At 48.6% G+C, this 18,801-nt stretch overlaps 1 protein-coding gene across 2 annotated transcripts in view; it reads left to right on the top strand.

Moving 5' to 3' along the window:
• Nucleotides 1–4,375: 4,375 nt before the first annotated feature.
• Nucleotides 4,376–18,801, top strand: part of PDGFRA (platelet derived growth factor receptor alpha) — a 74,142-nt gene continuing 59,716 nt past the window's right edge. Inside the window, exon 1 of one of the 2 annotated variants that reach the window (XM_026699879.2) lies at nt 4,376–4,395. The gene's annotated coding sequence lies outside the window, so the exon portion shown is untranslated. Of the gene's footprint in view, nt 4,396–5,503; nt 6,732–18,801 lie in introns of those variants that run through there. The other variant, XM_026699876.2, reaches the window with a different exon arrangement.

Here is an 18,801-nt window from a genome sequence, read left to right as displayed (position 1 = left end):
GTGTGTGTGTATGTATATATATATATAATATATATACACACACACACACGCACACACACACACACCAAGCGCTTGGGGTGGCGCTCTCTAGCTCCTGTGGCTTAGCACAACCAGGAGGCTGTGAGTTCAATCCTAGGTTAGAGGCTAATCTTTGGAATAGCTTCCCCTGCCCGAGCAGGGGGGCGGACTAGATGACCTCCAAGTTCCCTCTCAGCCCTGTTATTCTAGGATTCGATGCCCCGCGGGAGCATGGAGGTGTGTGTGTGGGGGGGGGTTGCCAAAGGCGGGTAGAACCCAAACGCCTCCCCTAGCCCGTCGCCCCTCCATCCCGCGCTTATGCAGGAGGTGGGGAGGGGGCTGCGGCTGGACTCGGGGGGAGGAGCAGGGGGGTTTGCGAGCTTTCGGTTCTTCTCCGGCTCTTCTTGAGGTTTCAGCTGCGCCTCCGATTCCCTTTCCTGGAGCTCGAGTGCCCCCTTGGCCCCCAACGCTGAACAGCTCCCAGGTGCACGAAAGCTGCGCGCGCTCCATGCCTCATTTCCTACCAACTAGACAGAAAATCAACAGCAGAGCCCCCTTGCCCTCCCCCGCTTGACTCCCGGGATCCCACCTAAGTCGCCTTGACCCTCCCCAATCTCCCCCAACCCGGCTTTTCCCCTCCTCCCCTTCCCTTCTCTCCCTTTCCACCTTTTCTCTTCTTCCACCTTCCTTTCTCTCTTCTCCCTTCTCCCCTATCTTCTCTCTTCTTCCCCCTTCCCTCTTCTCCCTTCCCTTCTCTTCCCTCTTCCCTTCTCCCCTATCTTCTCTCTTCTTCCCCCTTCTCTTCCCTCTTCTCCTTCCCTTCTCTTCCCTCTTCCCTTCTCCCCTATCTTCTCTCTTCTTCCCCCTTCTCTTCCCTCTTCTCCCTTCCCTTCTCTTCCCTCTTCCCTTCTCCCCTATCTTCTCTCTTCTTCCCCCCTTCTCTTCCCTCTTCTCCCTTCCCTTCTCTTCCCTCTTCCCTTCTCCCCTATCTTCTCTCTTCTTCCCCCTTCTCTTCCCTCTTCCCTCTTTCCTTCTCCTCTATCTTCTCTCTTCTTCCCCCTTCCCTTCCCTCTTCCCTCTTTCCTTCTCCTCTATCTTCTCTCTTCTTCCCCCTTCCCTCTTCTCCCTTCCCTTCCCTTCTCTTCCCTCTTCCCTTCTCCCCTATCTTCTCTCTTCTTCCCCCTTCTCTTCCCTCTTCCCTCTTTCCTTCTCCCCTATCTTCTCTCTTCTTCCCCCTTCCCTTCCCTCTTCTCCCTTCCCTTCTCTTCCCTTCTCCCCTATCTTCTTTCTTCTTCCCCCCTTCCCTTCTCCACACCCGCTTTGCGCCGGGGCAAGAGCCAAAGCATTGCCCGTCCCGGCGGGCGAACGCTTCTCTTCCCCGCCAATTCTTCTTTGGACCCTGGTGTCGATCCTCAGAGCCTTTCTCTCTGGTGGGTGGGTGGGTGGAACCCCGTTTTATCGGACGGTTGCTCCTACAAAGCAGAAAACAAGGCGCGACTCTGAGTAAAGCCGCGCAGAATGCGCCTTTCTCCTGCTCCCGGCCGTACCTGCGGCCGGCGGTGCCTCCCAAAGGTGTGGGGTTTGCTTTGCAACTCCCAGGCTGCCCCGATCCGCAAGAACTGGGGGGAGACGGGACGGGGACGGACCTTTGTAATGCAACAATGGGCACCGCTTTGGGGGGAAGTCTTACTCTTTCCCACTCCCCAGTTCTCCCGCCTTAAGCCCCCTCCCCGCAAGTCCAGGAACCCGGGACGGTAGGAATCATAACACACCTCCAAGAAAGGTCTCAAGGCGGCGCAGACGGTGGCCCTCGTTGCGCGCGCGGAGGCCGGGGGGTGGGTGGGTGGGTGGGAGAAGCGCACATTGCTGAGATGGGGTCAATTGGAGGGGGAAAAGGGGGTGGGTGGGGGGAGAAGGGTCAGGAATCAGCTCTCGCTTCAGAAAGCCAAGGCACCCCCCCCGCCCTCCCCATGCCCAACCAATCCGTGCCATATGGCCAAACTCTTCCCAGCACGAACGCCAACACCAAACACGCGCGCGCAAGCACCAGCGCACGCACGCACGCACACACACACACTCCCAACCCGCTTCCCCCCCCTGCGTCCCGTTCCAGACGAAGTTAGGAAGGTTTGGGCTGAACCTCCCCCTCGCCACCCCGCCACCCCCCTCTCCTTCCTCCACCGCCCCGCCAGTTTAAGAGCTTGGCACGGGAGCCTCAGGCGTCAAATCAGCGCCAGAGGCTTTTATTCTGGAAGGGCGAGAGCTGGGAATGGGTGTTTGGGTGGGAGGGGGAAGTTGGAGGTTGGCGGGGGGGGAGGGGGGGGTGCGAGAGAAGGACCATTTCCTGACGACTATTTACTTCGAACCAGGGATTCGCTGGGGCAGGATGGAGCCCAGGATTGAAGCCGCTCCGGCAGGCGCTTTCTGAGGCCGTCGGAGAAAGGGGGATAAAAAAAAGGAGAGCCGAGGGAAGGAAAAGAAGAAGAAGTTAAAAAAAAAAACAGCCGAAGAAAGGAGAGCCGGGGGTCCCTTGTTGGATTTTTTTTTCTTTCTTTCAAATTGCCTTGATTTTGGCGGTTACGGATTATTAACCGGGATCCAGGAAGGTAAAGAAAGGGAGCCGTTTATGCATTGCCATTATTATTATTATTATTATTATTATTATTATTATTATTATTATTATTATTATTATTATTATTATTATTATTATTATTATTATTATTATTATTATTATTATTATTATATTTGGTGAGATTCACAGCCTTTGGGGCTAGTTGCTAGCTCAACAGCTCGAGTCCTAAGCAAGGACCTAGGAACTGTTCAGGTAGCAGGCTTAAGCATTGCCAAAATAAGCCAGAACTGTCCTTGTGGTCTCCTTCTCCTCCTCCTGCTTCTCCTTCTCCTTCTCCTTCTTTCTCCTTCTCCTCCTCCTCCTCCTGCTTCTCCTTCTTCTCCTTCTTTCTCTTTCCTCCTCCTTCCTTCTCCTTCTCCTCCTCCTGTTTCTCTTTCTCCTTCTCCTCCTCCTGCTTCTCCTCCTCCTCCTCCTGCTTCTCCCTCTCCCTCCTTCCTCCTCCTCCTCCTCCTCCTCCTCCTTCTCCTTCCTCCTCCTCCTCCTCCTCCCTCCTCCTCCTCCTCCTCCTCCTCCTCCTCCTCCTCCTCCTCCTCCTGCTGCTTCTCCTTCTCCCTCCTTCCTCCTCCTCCTCCTCCTCCTCCTCCTCCTTCTCCTCCTGCTTCTCCTTCTTCTTCTCCTTCTTTCTCTTTCCTCCTCCTTCCTTCTCCTCCTGCTTCTCCTCCTCCTCCTCCTTTCTCCTTCTTTCTCCTTCCTCCTCCTCCTCTCCGCCGGGAATTTGTTTATTTGGAGTTGGAGTCCAGCCAAAAAAAAATCTTTGGATGAGATGGGGGGGTGGGGGAATATAAAAGAGCACCCGGAATACAGACGGGGGTGGTGGTGGTGGCGGCTTTCCAACCCCTTCAACCCTACCCCGACTCCGACTTTTTGACAATTCGACCTTTTGGGGTTCCTCCGAAGGAAGCCCCCCCTCCCCCAAGTCCTTTCCACCCAGAGGGCTTGCTCCTGCCTAGCGCATCGCCTTTCTTCTACCCCGGGACCCCTCAAGGAGCCTGGAGTTTGTCAGGCGTCGGCCGCGGAAAGGAAAGGTGAAGTCGCCAGCCTCGTTCCTGCTGGGGTCCCGGGAGACGGGGGTGGGACAGCCCCGAGGCTGCCATGGCGGGGGGGGGGCAGGGAGGGGGAAAAGCCACTGAGCGGTGCTACAAGAGAGAGAGAGAGATCCGCGCCGGATCCTTGCGCTTTTCTCGCCCCGCCGCGGTGCAAAAAGCCCGCGCCACGCCCCACCCTCCCAAGTCTGTGCCCGTCCCGCCGCCGGCGGGGCAGCTCGGCCGGCTTGAAGTCGAGGGGTCGCTGCTCCGCAGGAGTCCCCCAAGCTCGCTCCGGGTCTTCAGGGGAGGCGGCTGCGGCGGCGCTGGCGGAAAGCCGTTGCCTGCCTGCCTGCCTGCCTGCCTGCCTGCCTGCCTGCTCGGGCTGCGCTAATGACAACCAGATTTGGCCGAGGGGGCCGCGCGGCGCGGCATTCTTGCAGCTGGAGCTGGGGAGGAGGGGACGGGCCAGGGCGAGGGGAGGAGGAGGAGGAGGAGGGCTGGAGCGCCTGCCCCAAACTGGAGGGAAGCCCCCCTCGGAGCGTCTCTCTGTTGCCAGAGGGCAACGGGGCAGGCAGAGGGAGCTCCAACAGGGGGGAAAGGCGCCGCTGCGGGGAGCCCGCCGAGCGGCTTAGGCTTGCTGGCATCTGGGGGGGCCGTCGGGCTGAGTGGCCGGGGATTGGGAACCCGGGGGTTGGGAACCGGCTCGGAGCTTTGAGAAAGGTAGGAAACGAAGGGACTTTTTTTTCCCCCCTTCAAAATCTGTGTTAGTTCCTTCCTTCCCTCCTTTCTTTCCCTTCCTTTCTTCCCTCTCTTCCCTTCCTCCCATTCCTTCCTTCCTTTCCTCCTTTCCTCCCTTCCCTTTCCCTCCCTCCCTTCCTTTCCTTCCCTTCCTTTCCCCCCTCCCCCCCTTCCTTCATCCCAACTCTTTCCTTCCTTCCTTTCCTCCCTTCTCTTTCCCTCTCATCCTTCCCTCCCTCTCTCCCTTCCCTTCCTTCCATTCCTTCCTTCCTTCCCTCCTTTCCTTCCTTTTCCCTTCTTTCCTTCCCTCCCTCCCTCCCTCCCTCCCTCCCTTCCCTTCCTCCCTTCCTTCCTTCCTTTCCTCCCTCCCTTCCTTCATCCCACTCCTTCCTCCCTTCCCTTTCCCTTCTTTCTTTTCCTCCCTCCCTTCCTTTCCTTCCCCTTCCTTCTCTCCCTCCCTCCCTTCCTTCATCCCAACTCTTTCCTTCCTTCCTTCCCTCCCTTCTCTTTCCCTCCCATCCTTCCCTCCCTCTCTCCCTTCCCTTCCTCCCATTCCTTCCTTCCTTCCCTCCTTTCCTTCCTTTTCCCTTCTTTCCTTCCCTCCCTCCCTCCCTCCCTTTCTTCCTTCCCTCCCCTCCCTTCCTTCATCCCACTCTTTCCTTCCTTCCTTCCCTCCCTTCACTTTCCCTCCCTTCCTTCCTCCTCTCTCCCTTCCCTTCCCTCTGCCCTCCTCGCCCATTTATCCCCCTTCGTCGTTCTTCGTCCTCGCCGTTTCGATCTTCTCTCTTTCTCTCTTTCTTCGCCCCCTTTCTCTCTATTCCTCTTTCCATCCGCTCTCAAAGAGACACCCGACCGACCTGGCCGAGGAGGCGACGTGGGGGGGGGGGGAACCCACCTCCAGGGGGACGGGCAAGATATCCACGCACACACACACCCCCTCCGCATCCCCCAGTTTCCTCAACCCGGCCTTACGCCCAAGAGAGGGGTTACAAGTCGGCGGGCCAGAGAAGCTGGCGGGACGCGGGGACGGGAAGCTGCGCTTGGAAAGGCCGAGGGGGCGCCACGGGGTGCAGCCTCTTTGCCGACGCCCGTCCGGCGGGAAGCCTTGGAGAGATCGAGTCGGAGGACCCGCCGTTTGCGTCGGAAGGGGGTTACCCAGAATCAAAGGGCCCAACCGGGTGGAAGGAGCAGAGCTGCCCCACCGTGCGCAGCCCGGTCTTCCCGCCGGCCGGCTGCTCCGGCTGCTCCCGTTGCCAAGTGTCGCGGCGTAGCTGGGCTCTGGGTCCGCTTAAACGCGGGGCGCCCCGAGCTCGGCTACTTAAGACTTGTGGACCGCTGGAGAATTCTGGGAGTCCACAAAGTCTTCAAAGTTGCCGAGGTTGGAGAGCTCTGGCTTAGCGGGGATCGGAAGGGGGCCGACGGCTCCCCCCCCCCACCCCGCCTGCCTCCACTCCGGTCCAGCAAGGGCGGGGCGGACTGACCGGAGCACCGCCTCCGGGGCTTGTTAGGAGGGCTTCTAGCCGAGTCGACAAGCGACTCATCGGAACCGATCTGGAAAAACCAAGCCTGAAAAAGCAGCGCTTGGGACATCCGCGGGGGAGAAGAGAAGAGAAGGAAGAAAAGAAAAGAAAAGAGAAGGAAGAAAAGCAAAGAAAAGAGAAGGAAGAAAAGAAAAGAAAAGAAAAGAAAAGAGAAGGAAAGGAAAGGAAAGGAAAGGAAAGGAAGGACTCCCACTCCGGGAGCCGCTTTACAGGCGGAGGCAGTCTTCTTCTTCCACGGATGAATTCACTTGTCCACCCACGCGTAATCTTGGAATGGACCCGTGCGCGTCTTTGAAAGAGCTGCAACCTCGGGGCGCGCGCTTTCTTTGGACACCCCCCTTCCCCGGACGCTCTTTGGATTTCTACCTGCCTCCCCCACAACAGAGGATGCTGACCCCGACGCCCATTAGCCTCCAGATCCCGGGATCTAGTCCGCTCGATCTAGTCCGCTCGATAGAGCGAACGCCCTTGGAAGGGAACCCCGTCGCTCTTCTGGATCTCGGACCGGCGATTAGGGATACCCCTCCTCGTTCCCCTCTGGGACATTCCCCCTCCCCATCGTTTTCTGGAACTGAAACGCGCCCCTTCCTCCAAAACAAAACAAAACAGACAAAAGACTAGCTGGGACCTTAGCCTCTCGGCCCTGCGGCTGCCTTTCCTCGAAGTTCCTGCTGGGGCAAAAGAGGAGCCCCCGGGCCGAAAGGCTGAGCTGCAGCGGCGAGGGGCTGGAGGTCTCGGAGCTCTTGTCAGTCAAGCGTCGGGAGCGCCTGCGCCCGGGTGAGTTTGAGGGCTGGGGGCGGGGGCGAGGGGCAGTGGTGTATTCACCATTAAGCAGACTTAAGGCACGTGCTTAAGGCCCAAAGAGGGGGGAGGGCACCACAAAATTGAGAAAAGGAAAGGAAAAAAAAAACCCCCACTTAAGATTTGTAAAAAATAAAAAAAATATTGTATGTACAAAGGCACCAAGATTTGTCAGCGCGTAGGTGAGAATTGCTTTACACCACGGAGTTGGAAACGAAGATAGTAACCCCCCCCCCCTCTGAAAAGTATGATAATGAAGTGTTGGGTTGTGCAGAGATGGTTCAACTCACATTTGGAACGGCGAGGTAGAGAAGATACGGAAGATATTATACGGTCTGGGATAAGTGGTGTAACTGGTTAGACCCAGGGCTCTCCAAATTTGGCGATTTAAACCCTGGTGGACCTCAACTCCCAGAATTCCCACAGCCAGCTTTTCAACTCTTAAAAGTTGCCAAAGGTTGGAGACCCCCCTGAGTTAGACAGTAGAAATAAAACATGAATGTATTTTTGTAGGTTGGCCTAACTGGAAATTGTGGATGTCAGTGTTGCAAAGATTGTCTACGAGCGCGCCTTAATCCGCCCCTGGCTGTGGGGAGGGGGCGCATGTGAGCCCCTTGTATAGGGTTATCTACCCGCGGTTGTGGCTCCCATCAGCCGAGTTTTATACTGCTGCTTGGTTGCACCTAGCGGAAGTCGGTTTCTGAGTCGTGCGGGAAGGAGGGAAAGGGAGTGTCCCAGATGTTTCGATGTTGCAACCCTGCCCAAGGTTTCTCACAGTCGCTTTTCCTGCCACAGGGAATGATTTAAAGGGGGTGGGGAGAGGGGGAAGAGGTCGGAGTAACCGCGTCGCTTGCTTTGCACCCGTTTGTCGCAGCCCCTTTCTGCAAACCGCCTGGGCTTGGGAAAGAAAGGCATCGACTTCTTTGTGTGTGTGTGTGTGTGTGTGTGTATGTGTGTGTGTGTGTGTGTGTGTGTGCAGAGTTGGCTTCAGGAGCCACGGTGGGAACACAACTGTAGGGTAGTAGGACCAACAGGCAGCGGTTAAAGGAAACTGCGTTTCAGAGGCAGCGTGTGTGTGTGTGTGTGTGTGTGTGTGTGTGTGTGTGTGTGTGTGTGTGTGTGTGTGTGTGTGTGTGTGTACACACCTACACGGTCCGGGCCGAATCCCGTTTTTGCTGGGGACGAGGCAAGAAAGCCACACCGGTGAGGGGTGTGTGTGTGTGTGTCCGTCCTGCCTTCTTGACCCGGTCCCTCTTCCAGCCTTGCCTTCTCCAACTATTTGAAAACGGGAAGCCAACTCTTCAGGACGAATCCATCTTCAAGCTCCGATCCTGAAGCCGGAGCAAGAGGAGCGCAGTTACAAGCTGGTGGGAAGAGGCGGCCTTTGGATACGGATTCAGTCCCCCCCGCTCCCCGTCCCGGTAAGGATTTTGCAAGTCTGCCCAACCCAACCCAACCCAACTCAGGAGAATGGAGATTCTTCTTGAGCTCTTCGGACGGAGAAACGGGCCTCTTGGAAACCTTCGCTTGGGTTGGTTGTTGGTTTGCTTCGCCTTACGGGATCTTGGCGATTCCCAAGAGAGAAGTCAAACGGCGTCAGCGAAACGTCTGAAAGGGTTGGCAGGGACGACCGCGTGTGGTTAGCTTGGCACCATAAATCCTAGTTTTCCTCAAAGAAAACATGTTGACGCGGCGGGAATTTTCTTTTTTTTTTCTTTTTCTTTTTTCCAAGTTGGAAAAGAAAGCCTGCGCGGGGCAGCAAAAGACCCAGTAGATTCCGTGGCACTAGATTCCGTGGCAAAAAAGAGGACCCAATAGATTCAATGGCACTAGATTCCGTGGCAAAAAAAAAAAAAAATGTCAGGGAAGATGATGGACAAGAGACCGGGGGTGGTGGGAAGAAGAGGGGTAGAAGGATTGGGGTCCGCCCGCCCCTTAGTGGGGGTAGCAGTGGGCGAGAAGGGGGCCCGATAGGCTGCCAGAAATAGGAAGGAGCCGAGATTTCTAAGAGGTTTTGCTGAGAGGGTTGTGTGTGATGTGGCGGGGCGGGATAATCTGGCTCTTGCCAGAGACTTGGAGTAAGTAAATTTAAGAACTCGGTCAGGGCAGTTTTTCGCCTTTGCGGTCCTCTGCTGCCCTCAAGCGGTGATTGTTAGGAACGGCGGGGTCCATTGTTGTCCTGAGGGTGGAAGGGAATCCTGGCGTGAAGGTTTTCCTGAGCCCAGTGGGTCTCTAAAGCTTGATTTCGGATCTCCTTTGCTTTCTTTAAAAAAAACAACAATGGTTGGGGATCTCAGGAGCTTTGTTTTAGGAGAGTCATATCTATCCGATGTGTAGTGTATTAGAAATTAAAAATGAGAATTGTTAGAGTATTTATTGGACTCTGGGATGGCACTTTGAGAATTTCTGCCTTAGTCAATCTGTCTTGTTTAAGTGAGGCTTGCCCCATTGTGCAACCTTTTGTGCCACGGTTATTAAATCAATCCCTGCGATTGATAAGTTAGTAAGCCCTGGTTGTTAAAGCAAACATGGCTACCCCGTTGACTTTGCCTGTCAGAACTTCGCAAGAGCTGATCATGTGACCCCAGGGCACTGCAACTGTCAGAAATATGAGTCAGTTGCCAAGCATCCAAATTCTGATCATGTGGGGATGCTGGATTGGTCGTAAGTGTGAAAATGGTCATAAGTCAATTTTTTCAGTGCTGTTGTAACTTTGAGCGGTTGCTCAATGAACTGTTGTAAGTCGAGGTCTATCTGTATTGAGGCATTTTGCTATCCCCCCAAAGTTTTGTTAAAATTTTAATGGATTCCCTCATTCAGAGTAAGGGATTCTCTAGAATTTGGAGAGGGTGTCAGGACGGTTGTTACAAAATGGCTGCCCTGGAACTTGTTTACTTTTTTTAAAAAAATGCCACTTGTGGTGATCTTCACCAGCCACAAAAAGAACCAACAATGGGGTGGAAAAAACAAAATTGAATGCATCATGAAGTTATACAAGAATGTACCCCATTGTGTGTGCATTTGTATCTTTACACAAATTCTGTTTCTGTTGTCAGTTTGGCTGTGCAGTGTGTGAGGCCAAATGGAAATGATTTTTCCACCGGCCAAGATGGCTATTGATTCTGGAACGTTTTTGCCTCATAGTAGGGCTCATACGACAGCTGGCCTGAAACTGTCCATTCTAGGAGGATATCTGGCCTCCTGTGTCTCTTCTGTGATACCCCCCTAGTGTTCCTTTTGTTGTGGTTCGCCGGCAGCCTGTGCAAACGGCAGTGGAATCAGACAGTGAGGAAGAACGGGGACCAGTCTGGGAGTCTGGAGAGGATTCGGATGAGGGTCCTGCATCTGATGCAGAGGTGGGGCCAGGACCATCTGGGAATTGTGTGCTGATGCCGGAGCCTCTAGACTCTGGCAGCAGTGAGGCAGAGGAGCAAGGGGAGCCTGTTCCCAGTGCGCATGTGCACAGAGCCGCTAGAAAGCAAGAGCAGCTGAGACAAAAGGGGTGATTCAGGACAAAGGCTTGGAAGTGATTGTCCTTCCCCCAAGGTATAAAGGTCAGGCAAAGGTGAAGAAACCTTTGCAGGAAGCAAAGTCTCCTGTTCTGTTTAGATTAATCCTTGAAGCTCTGTGCTTCAGTTCTCTACTTGAAGTTCTTGTACTTCGGTTGGTTTTTTTTATAGTTCATTTGGCACTTTTGTTGTTGGCAGCAATTCAAAGGAGAGAAAGGTGGGTGCTTATCTCGGGGGACTGTTTGGGACTCATTACGGGCTGGGAATGAAAATAATTCCCAGCGTTGAAATAAAACAAGAGTTGTTTTAACTAAGCGTGTGCTTAATTGTAGTCTCGGGAAGCCTTGCTCAGAACACCTTTTCCCAAAATGGTTCATCTCTGAGTCATCCAGAGATCTCTGGGTGATTTCTGTCAGAACATCAGGCCAGGAAAGGCTGTCTGTTATAGAGGATGTTGTGCTATAAGTAAAACGTTGCGATAGTTGGTTAGACACAGGGGTGTCTTAACAGCATTGTGGGCCCCAGGCAAAGCAGTGTACTGGGGCTCTTACAACAACTACTCACTGGAATAAAAATGCAAATGGTCAATAAAATGGCACTTCCAACAAATAAACATGTAACAAATATGTTGTTGCGTTTATATGATACCAGGTGCATTGAAGGGTTAATATACACAGATTGGCATGGGGGCCCCTATGCTCGTGGGGCCCACGAGCAAGTGCCCATCGGGCCCCTGCCTTAAGACAGCCCTGGTTGGATAGCTCGGTTTCTGTTTCATTGCTGTTTAACTGGCTTGAAATTCCAATTCCCTCCAAATTAGCAATTTGGAGCACTGGTGGACGATAGCAACTTCTGAGTGGATAATCTTTGCAAAGGGTCAAATAAACTCAGCTGTCAGCCTGGAAACTGGGAAAGATGAGCTGCAAAAATCCAGAGGATCACTACACAGCAGCAGAGTTCGTATTTTTTTTTCCTCATGGCTCTTTGCTGTCACCTAGTGGCCGCCTGCATTTCTGCAGGGCAGATATGGCAGGAGCAGGTAGTCCTCGCAAGTAAGTACAACAGTTCCTTTAGTGGCCGTTGGATGTTATGAAGTGACTTAAGACCATGTTTCCACACCGTTGCAGGCTCCCCCATGGTCACATGATCTCCCTTCGGATGCTTGGCAACTGGTTCACATTTATGGCAATTGCAGTATCCCTGGATCATGTGATGGGTTCCCTTTTAGGATCTTCTGAACAAGCAAAGAAAATGGGGAAGCCAGATTCACTTAAGAACGTGTTTGTCATGCCCCTGGTGGAGACTGAGGGAGAGGAGGAACAGCCGACAGGGAGTGGAAGTCTGGCTCCAGAGGTTGTGGAGGCTGGGGAAGGGCAGAGGCTGGTTGGGCAGTCAGAGGAGGACCCAGGCCCATCCCCTCTCCATCCTAGGGCACGCAGGGAGGAGAGAATAAGGGAGAGGTGTGAATGGCATGGTCTACAGGGGAGGAAAGGGCCCTGATCCCCTTCATGGGCTGCAGCTGTGAGAATTGGATAAAAGGATGGACATGCGTACTGGCGAGTCCTGGAAACAAAGCGTGGAAATATCTCTAGTTTATGGTTCCTCTCTGAGTCTGGCATCCTTCCCAGTGTGCGTTCTGTTATCTGTGGAACTCCTCTAGCCCTTATCTTGCCTGGTTTGTGTTGTTTTTTTACTCTTTATAATTTAAATGGCATTTCCTCCTTCTTGTAACTGCTTGTGTGGGAGTTTTTTTGTCTCCAGTCAAGGATATTTGGAGCTTGGAAGCAAAGTGAAGGAATAAAAGGGGCTTCACCTGTTTTTTGGGACTGTGTTTATTTTGTATCCCACCCTGGGTCATCACAGTGTTACTAATTTAACAACTGCAGTGATTCACTTAATGTGGCAAGAAAAGTCGTGCAGTGGGGAAAAACTCACTTAACAATTTTTTCACTTAACAACATAAATTCTGGGCTCAAATCGGGTGGTAAGTTGAGGACTACTGTACTAGTAAAACCTAGGTGATGGTATATGTAGGACTTTCAGAGGCCTCACGAGAACATTTTCATTGAAGTGTGTCCCTCTCCTATTTATCCGCTTTCTTTCTCATCATCGCTTCCTTCTTCAATTTATTTTTTCTCTTGGTTGTTTTGAGGGCATAAAAGTTAATCGCTCCCAAATAAGAAATGTAGAGGAAATCTGTAACGGTGCAGTAATTCTTACCTTTAACTATATTTTAATGCATTCATTGTGCTATGTTGCCTCGAATGAACATTATTCATCCATTTAATCTGTTCAGGTATCAAACTGTATTTTAAACGGGGATTTGTCCGGGTATAAGTTGCAGAGAAATTGTTCCTTCCCCCCACATTCCCTGTGTTGCAGGCAAGTCTCTTTTAATGGCTAGACGGGGATAAAACAAAGCAAAACAAAACCAAAGAATTCCCATCTAGTTTATAGACCTGGGATTTCCTGTAGCCTCTAATCCACGTATTACAAGAGTTTATTCTGCTTAGCTTTTTTCAAACTCTGCCAAGGTTAGCTGGATCCTTCCACATCCAAAGATGATTTTAAAAGCAGGAGAGCAACTTTGTGCCTAAGAAAATATATCCCCTCCCCCTTTTAGGAAGTGTCAATGCTGCACATCACACTTATGCCCCATGCAATTCAATTTCACATGGAAAGCTTGAAGGCTGATGTGTAATCCAAAACTGCCCCCATTCGCTCTGGTAATCAGTTTCGGCATTTATCATAGCTGTGTGCACTATTGCTGCCTATATATATATATTTTCTTAAGTTTTCGTGGGTACTTACATGTATGGCATTCGGCTTTGTTTGGGTATTTTCCCACGTCATAGTAGTTGTGCTTTTAAAGTTGTAGCGACGTTTCAGCAGAATCTCATCTGCCATCATCAGGCTTTTCTCTTTCCTGGAAGGCTACTGCAAATTGCAAATTCTTCGCAAATGAAACTGCAAATTCTCTCAGAATGGTGTTGTTGTTGTATGGAATTTTAAAAAGAGCTCCTGATGCTGAAATCTGAGAGAGATTTGTCCGTGTGGCTAAACTAAAGTTACAAAGCACACGCCTTTCTTTGATGCTGTTTAATTTTTAATAGCCTTCCATTCAGTTTTTACCCTGGGAGGATTAGTTTATGAACACGTTATGAACTATAGCAAACATTTCGTTTGCTGCAAATGGTGGGGAAAGTAACCTCTCTTGTATAGCTAAAAGTCTGTAGAGATACTCAGTCATCCAGGTCATAGTTGTCCCAAAGGACTTTTTTCAGGAGGCAAATGGACTTCCTTGTTTTTTCTTTGAAGATGTTTTGCTTCTCCTCCAAGAAGCTTCTTCAGCTCTGACAGCATAGTGGGGAATGGAAGGATTTATATTCCTTGCAGACAGCTGGTCATTTGCATCCTTTTAGAGGGTCGTTGAGGCCACTTGGAGGTTAATCTGTGTCCTCAGGGTCCCCTGAATGGTGTTCCTGATTCCTTGTAGTCTGCATTTTTTCCCTTTGGAAATCCACTCCTACTCCCACACCATTCAAAGGGTGTTCATCCCAAATTGTACAGCTAAAAGTCCGTAGAGATTTTTTTTTTAAAATGCAGACTACAGGAACCAGGAGCACTACTCAGGGCTGTGGTTATCTGAGGACACAGATAAATTTCCAAGTGCTTCAAAACCTCTAAACCACCCTCTAAAAGGATGCAAATGGGCAGCTGTCTGCCAGGACTACAAATCCTTCCATTCCCCACTATCCAGTCAGAGCTGAAGAAGCTTCTTGGATGAGAAGCGAAACATCTTCAAAAGAAAAACAAAGGAAGTCCAGTTGCCTCCTGAAAAAGCATCTTTGGGATATTTACCCCACTAAAAATGAAAAAAATAAAGTTTCCTTTTAAGTTCTGATTATATTAGTGTTGTTCTAGGGTTGCAGGATTGTGCCACCAAGAAATACGAATGATTTCCATTTTAAAATGGCAGTTTTCTAGGTAGATAATCTGGAAACGCTTAAAAAGCTATCGCTACTTCTAGACAAAACTTTCAGTTAATAATTTCCTCCATTTCTATGGTTCAACACTGCCACCTGTTGGAATAAGTGCACACACACCAAATCGGAGAAGCTGTGTGTAAACAGAGATTCTGCTTAATAAAACTCTAGAGGATGGATAGAAGGGTGATGCTATTGGAAAGGAGAAATATACTTTATTCATTATTTATTGCAGTTTTTTTATAACCACCCATCACCCCCAACCTTGTTTTGTACTTTCTCCCTCTTCCCAAGTCAATTTTTGTGACTAATGACCCATCACATTGATAATGTTGCTATCAGAAGCAACATTCAATAAGTAATCTCAACTGATGACAACAATTGGGAGTGGAATTTCTGTTGTAAATTGTTGCAGTCGTAAATTGAATCAAACCTGATTTTTATTACACTTTTTAGACCGGTTAAATGAATCCAGCTTTCCCAATGTTTTTCTTCTTCTTCTGTAAATTGGCAGAAATGATTGGAAATGGTTATAGGATACTACAACAGGTCATAAATGTGAACTAGTTTGCAAAACACCTGAATTGAGTGCCAAGGGTAGTATAACGGTTGTAAGTTGTAGTACAATTTGTAAGTTGCATTTTTTCAGACCGGTGTAACTTTAAACTGTTGTTAAACGAATGGTGATATGTTGAGGACTGCTTGTAATTTACTAATGGATTAAGTAGATGTATGTCCTGGAAAAAACACCAACTCTCAGTGCTTTTGAGTGGCCAATTCTACGTTCCAGTCCTATTGAGTTTGATGGACTTCACAGTTTGCGTAGCATGGCAGTTCACTTGTAAATAAGTATTTCTTTGAGAATATACTGTAAATGTGCAAGAAAAATATATAAGAGGGGATATGGCTTCTATTCTAAGAAATTGAAGAGTGGCTGCTGTGGAATTATTATTTTTTTAAATATTAAGATGCTTGATTGCCCACCATCCAATTTTGTTCATTTTTAGCAAGACTTGGCATATAGATGAATGAAATCTATGTTTTGTGGACAATCCCTAATGAAAGGAACTAATAAGAGGAACTAATAATCTGTACTGTATTCTATCTTGCTTTCTAGCACAGAACACAAGGTCATCTCTCTTCCTTTTTAATAAATTTTCGCTTCATATTTTTTTCATTCGTTAATACAATAACATAAACATTTTCATCCTAATACATTTCCACCCCCCATTTATCCCCATTTATTTTCATTTCCATCTCACCACCTATTTTATTTTATGTATTTTCTTCTTTTACTTCCTCAAGGCCAATGTATATCAAACAAAAACAAAAATAAAAAATAAACTAATATCAATATAATTATTCTTAATTATTACTTATTCTAATTAACAACAATACAGGGTCCACATGGTATTTCCCTCCTAATCTACAAGCCTTTGATCCTCTTAGTTTGCTCTTCTTTGAACGTGAAATCTAGCTGGCAATTGCAGAAGGGGTAGAAACATTTGCCACAGGACAAATCCAAGATGAATCCAGGAATTCCTTGTGGAAAGACATACGCAGCAAGGATTTCTTTATCTAGAAAAAAATAAAGGGTAGAACTGTGATAAAAAAAGTGGGAAGGCTGGAAGGGAAGGTGGCTTTGATGTGCAAGAGCCTGGTTATCAGTGGGGAGGCACTTTTACATAAACACACGGCTATTATTGCTAATTGAAAAACCAAGGCAAATGACTCAGTTTCTGCAGGAATGCCATCTGCTGAGTTTCTTAAAGTTTGCCGGTGCCTGTTTGCTAATCGTTTGTCAGTCAGGCCTGGTGGTGGATTGGAGGTCAGTGATTCATTCCACACACACACACCAATCTTGTTAAAAAGCCAGCGCCGCTGTTGAGATCCTGCCAGCCCACCGGTCAGTAAATCACTCCTTCTGATCTGGCGGTCGACTGATTTGAAGAGTCCAGATTGCTCTGCTTTTATAACTTTGCAGGACATGATGGCCCGCTTATCATGGTCTGTGTCCTTGCTGGTACTGCTTCAGCCAAAGATGGTAAATTCGCTCAACATTGTTCAACTATTACAAAGTCTGCACTACTATTATTGTTAATCTTCTCATCACTCCTTATCACTCATCCCCTCCCACTTGTGACTGTATGACTGTAACTTTGTTGCTTCTATCCTAACTATTTTTATTGACTGTTTCCTAGTATGATTCGATTGCCTATTGTACCCTATGACTATTATTAAGTGTTGTACCTGATGATTCTTGACTCTTGATGAAGGTATCTTTTCTTTTTATGTACACTGAGAGCATTTGCAGCAAGACAAATTCCTTATGTGTCCAATCACACTTGGCCAATAAAGAATTCTATTCTATTCTATTCTATTCTATTCTATTCTATTCTATTCTATTCTATTCTATTCTATTCTATTCTATTCTATTCTATTCTATTCTATTCCAATATCCTATCCTATCCTATCCTATCCTATCCTATCCTATCCTATTCCATCCCATCCCATCCTATCCTATCCTATCCTATCCTAAACAAGGGGATAAACAATGCAGATTTCTCAACTTGGGTGCTTTTGAATTAAAAAAGGTCAGAATTCCTAGTGCTTTTAAGAAAAAATACATTTGGTGGGCATCTCTATCAAAATGTAGGCAGCAGTTTCTATGCATACATTATTTGGAGCCTACAGGCTTTCCTTCATATCTGCATCAGAGGTGGTATTCAGCAGGTTCTGACCCATTCTGGAGAACCGGTAGCAGAAATTTTGAGTAGCTCGGAAAACCACCAAATGGCACACCTCTGACTGGCCTCGCCCCCATCTATTCTCCGCCTCCAGAGTCCCAGCTGATTTTCTGGGTTTTCTTTGGTTGCCCTGCACAGGAGAACGGAGCTGGAAAGCAGGTTAATAGGGTGAGGAGGGGATGGGATTTTGCAGTATCCTTCCCCTGCCATGCCCACCAAGCCATGCCCACCAAGCCATGCCCAACAAGTCACGCCATGCCCACAGAACCAGTAGTAAAAATTTTTGAATCCCACAACTGGGTCAGTTATTTTGTTAAATGAAAAGACTGGTAGCTTTTTAAATTTGTTAATGCAATTAATGCTTTAGAGAGTGTTAAATCAACCTCCCAGAGTCAAATTAGATACAGCTCAAAAGCCTTTAGAGGGAATCATGTCAATTAAAAGCAAACAAATATATACTTTCTGTTAGTGTTTGGGGACAAACCCCCAAGCAGAGTGCACAGCAGCAGTCAAGCCAGGCAGCCAAATGAGAGAGAGGCTGGGCCCAAGAGTATACACACACTGGAGACAAAAACACTGTTTGTAGTTTTAAATAGTTGTTTAATTCATTTAGAGCTTAAGCATTGTCAATCAGTCCATATGTCAGTAATCCAATATATCCATCCAGTAACCTAGTCCATTAACTAATCAGTACAATGTCTTTATCTGCTTGTACATCTTCTCCTCACGATACCTTTCTCTCGAAGACAACGCTGAGTATGCACAGCTCACAAAGTAAACAGTCCTTTTGTTCAGCACAGTAGCCAACAAGCAATAACAAGCAGACGTCTCAAACAGAAGTAAACAGCAGGCAGCAGGCAGAGAGACCAGACCAGAGACCAGTGACCAGCAGACCAGTGACCAGGAACAGTAACCAGACCAGGGATCAGTAACCAGGAAGTGTTACGTTACTCTCACTGCCTTTTATTGCTGCTTGCAACCGCACCCTTAATTATCTAATTACATTGCAGTTTGGTGCTTAAAGCTACAAACACTTAAACCTAGGTTTATATATTTAGTCACCCAAACCTAGTTGGTGTATCCATATACCCAACACTTTCAGGACTGCCATATTTCACCCGGGTAGGTTTAATTTTTTACCTTAGCAGCTGCTATTTCGGTAAAATTAAAAACATGACCATTATGTAAAGAGTTTGGGACCAACTAAACGCTTAGTTATATTTGTAGTGGTCCCTTAATATTTGAACGATGTAGATTTTTAGTCTTCTCTTTAGCTGTTAGCCGATTATGGAAAGTTGTGGAACATGGAAATTTGTCTTCTGCCATCTTAAATTCCACATGCCATTTCTCCTCCTTTCAAGATTAATCTCAGGTTTTGTGGGCAGAGGTTTAGCAATGTTGCTTCTTTTTGAGCACCGACTGTGGTTTCATCCCAGATTTTCACCGCTGAACTAAGCTAGGGCGGAGACTTTATTTTTATCTATTTTTACAAGACTTTCCTGCATCTCGAAGATGAGGTTTTCACAACTAACAGAAGACATCTGGAGAAGAGGGTCACCAAATGGTGTTGATTTTGAGAGAAGCTAATCTCTGAATACCCCAACCCCCCTTTTAAAATCTTTTCTTACTTGATGCTAAGGATGAAGAAACGTGTTTCTAGAGCTGCATTTGCTCTTTTGTTAAGATGTTGATTGGAGACACACCGAGGTTTGGAATTTGTAAGACCTTTGCATCCTACTATTCATGATGTTGGCTCAATTGTCATAATATCCTCAGTGGAAACGTGTTATCTGATACAATATAG

The sequence above is a fragment of the Pseudonaja textilis genome, chromosome 6 (assembly GCF_049901715.1).
Source record: "Pseudonaja textilis isolate UNSWEBS1 chromosome 6, rPseTex1.2, whole genome shotgun sequence".
NCBI lineage: Eukaryota > Metazoa > Chordata > Lepidosauria > Squamata > Elapidae > Pseudonaja > Pseudonaja textilis.
This window is presented reverse-complemented; position numbering and strand designations above follow the sequence as displayed.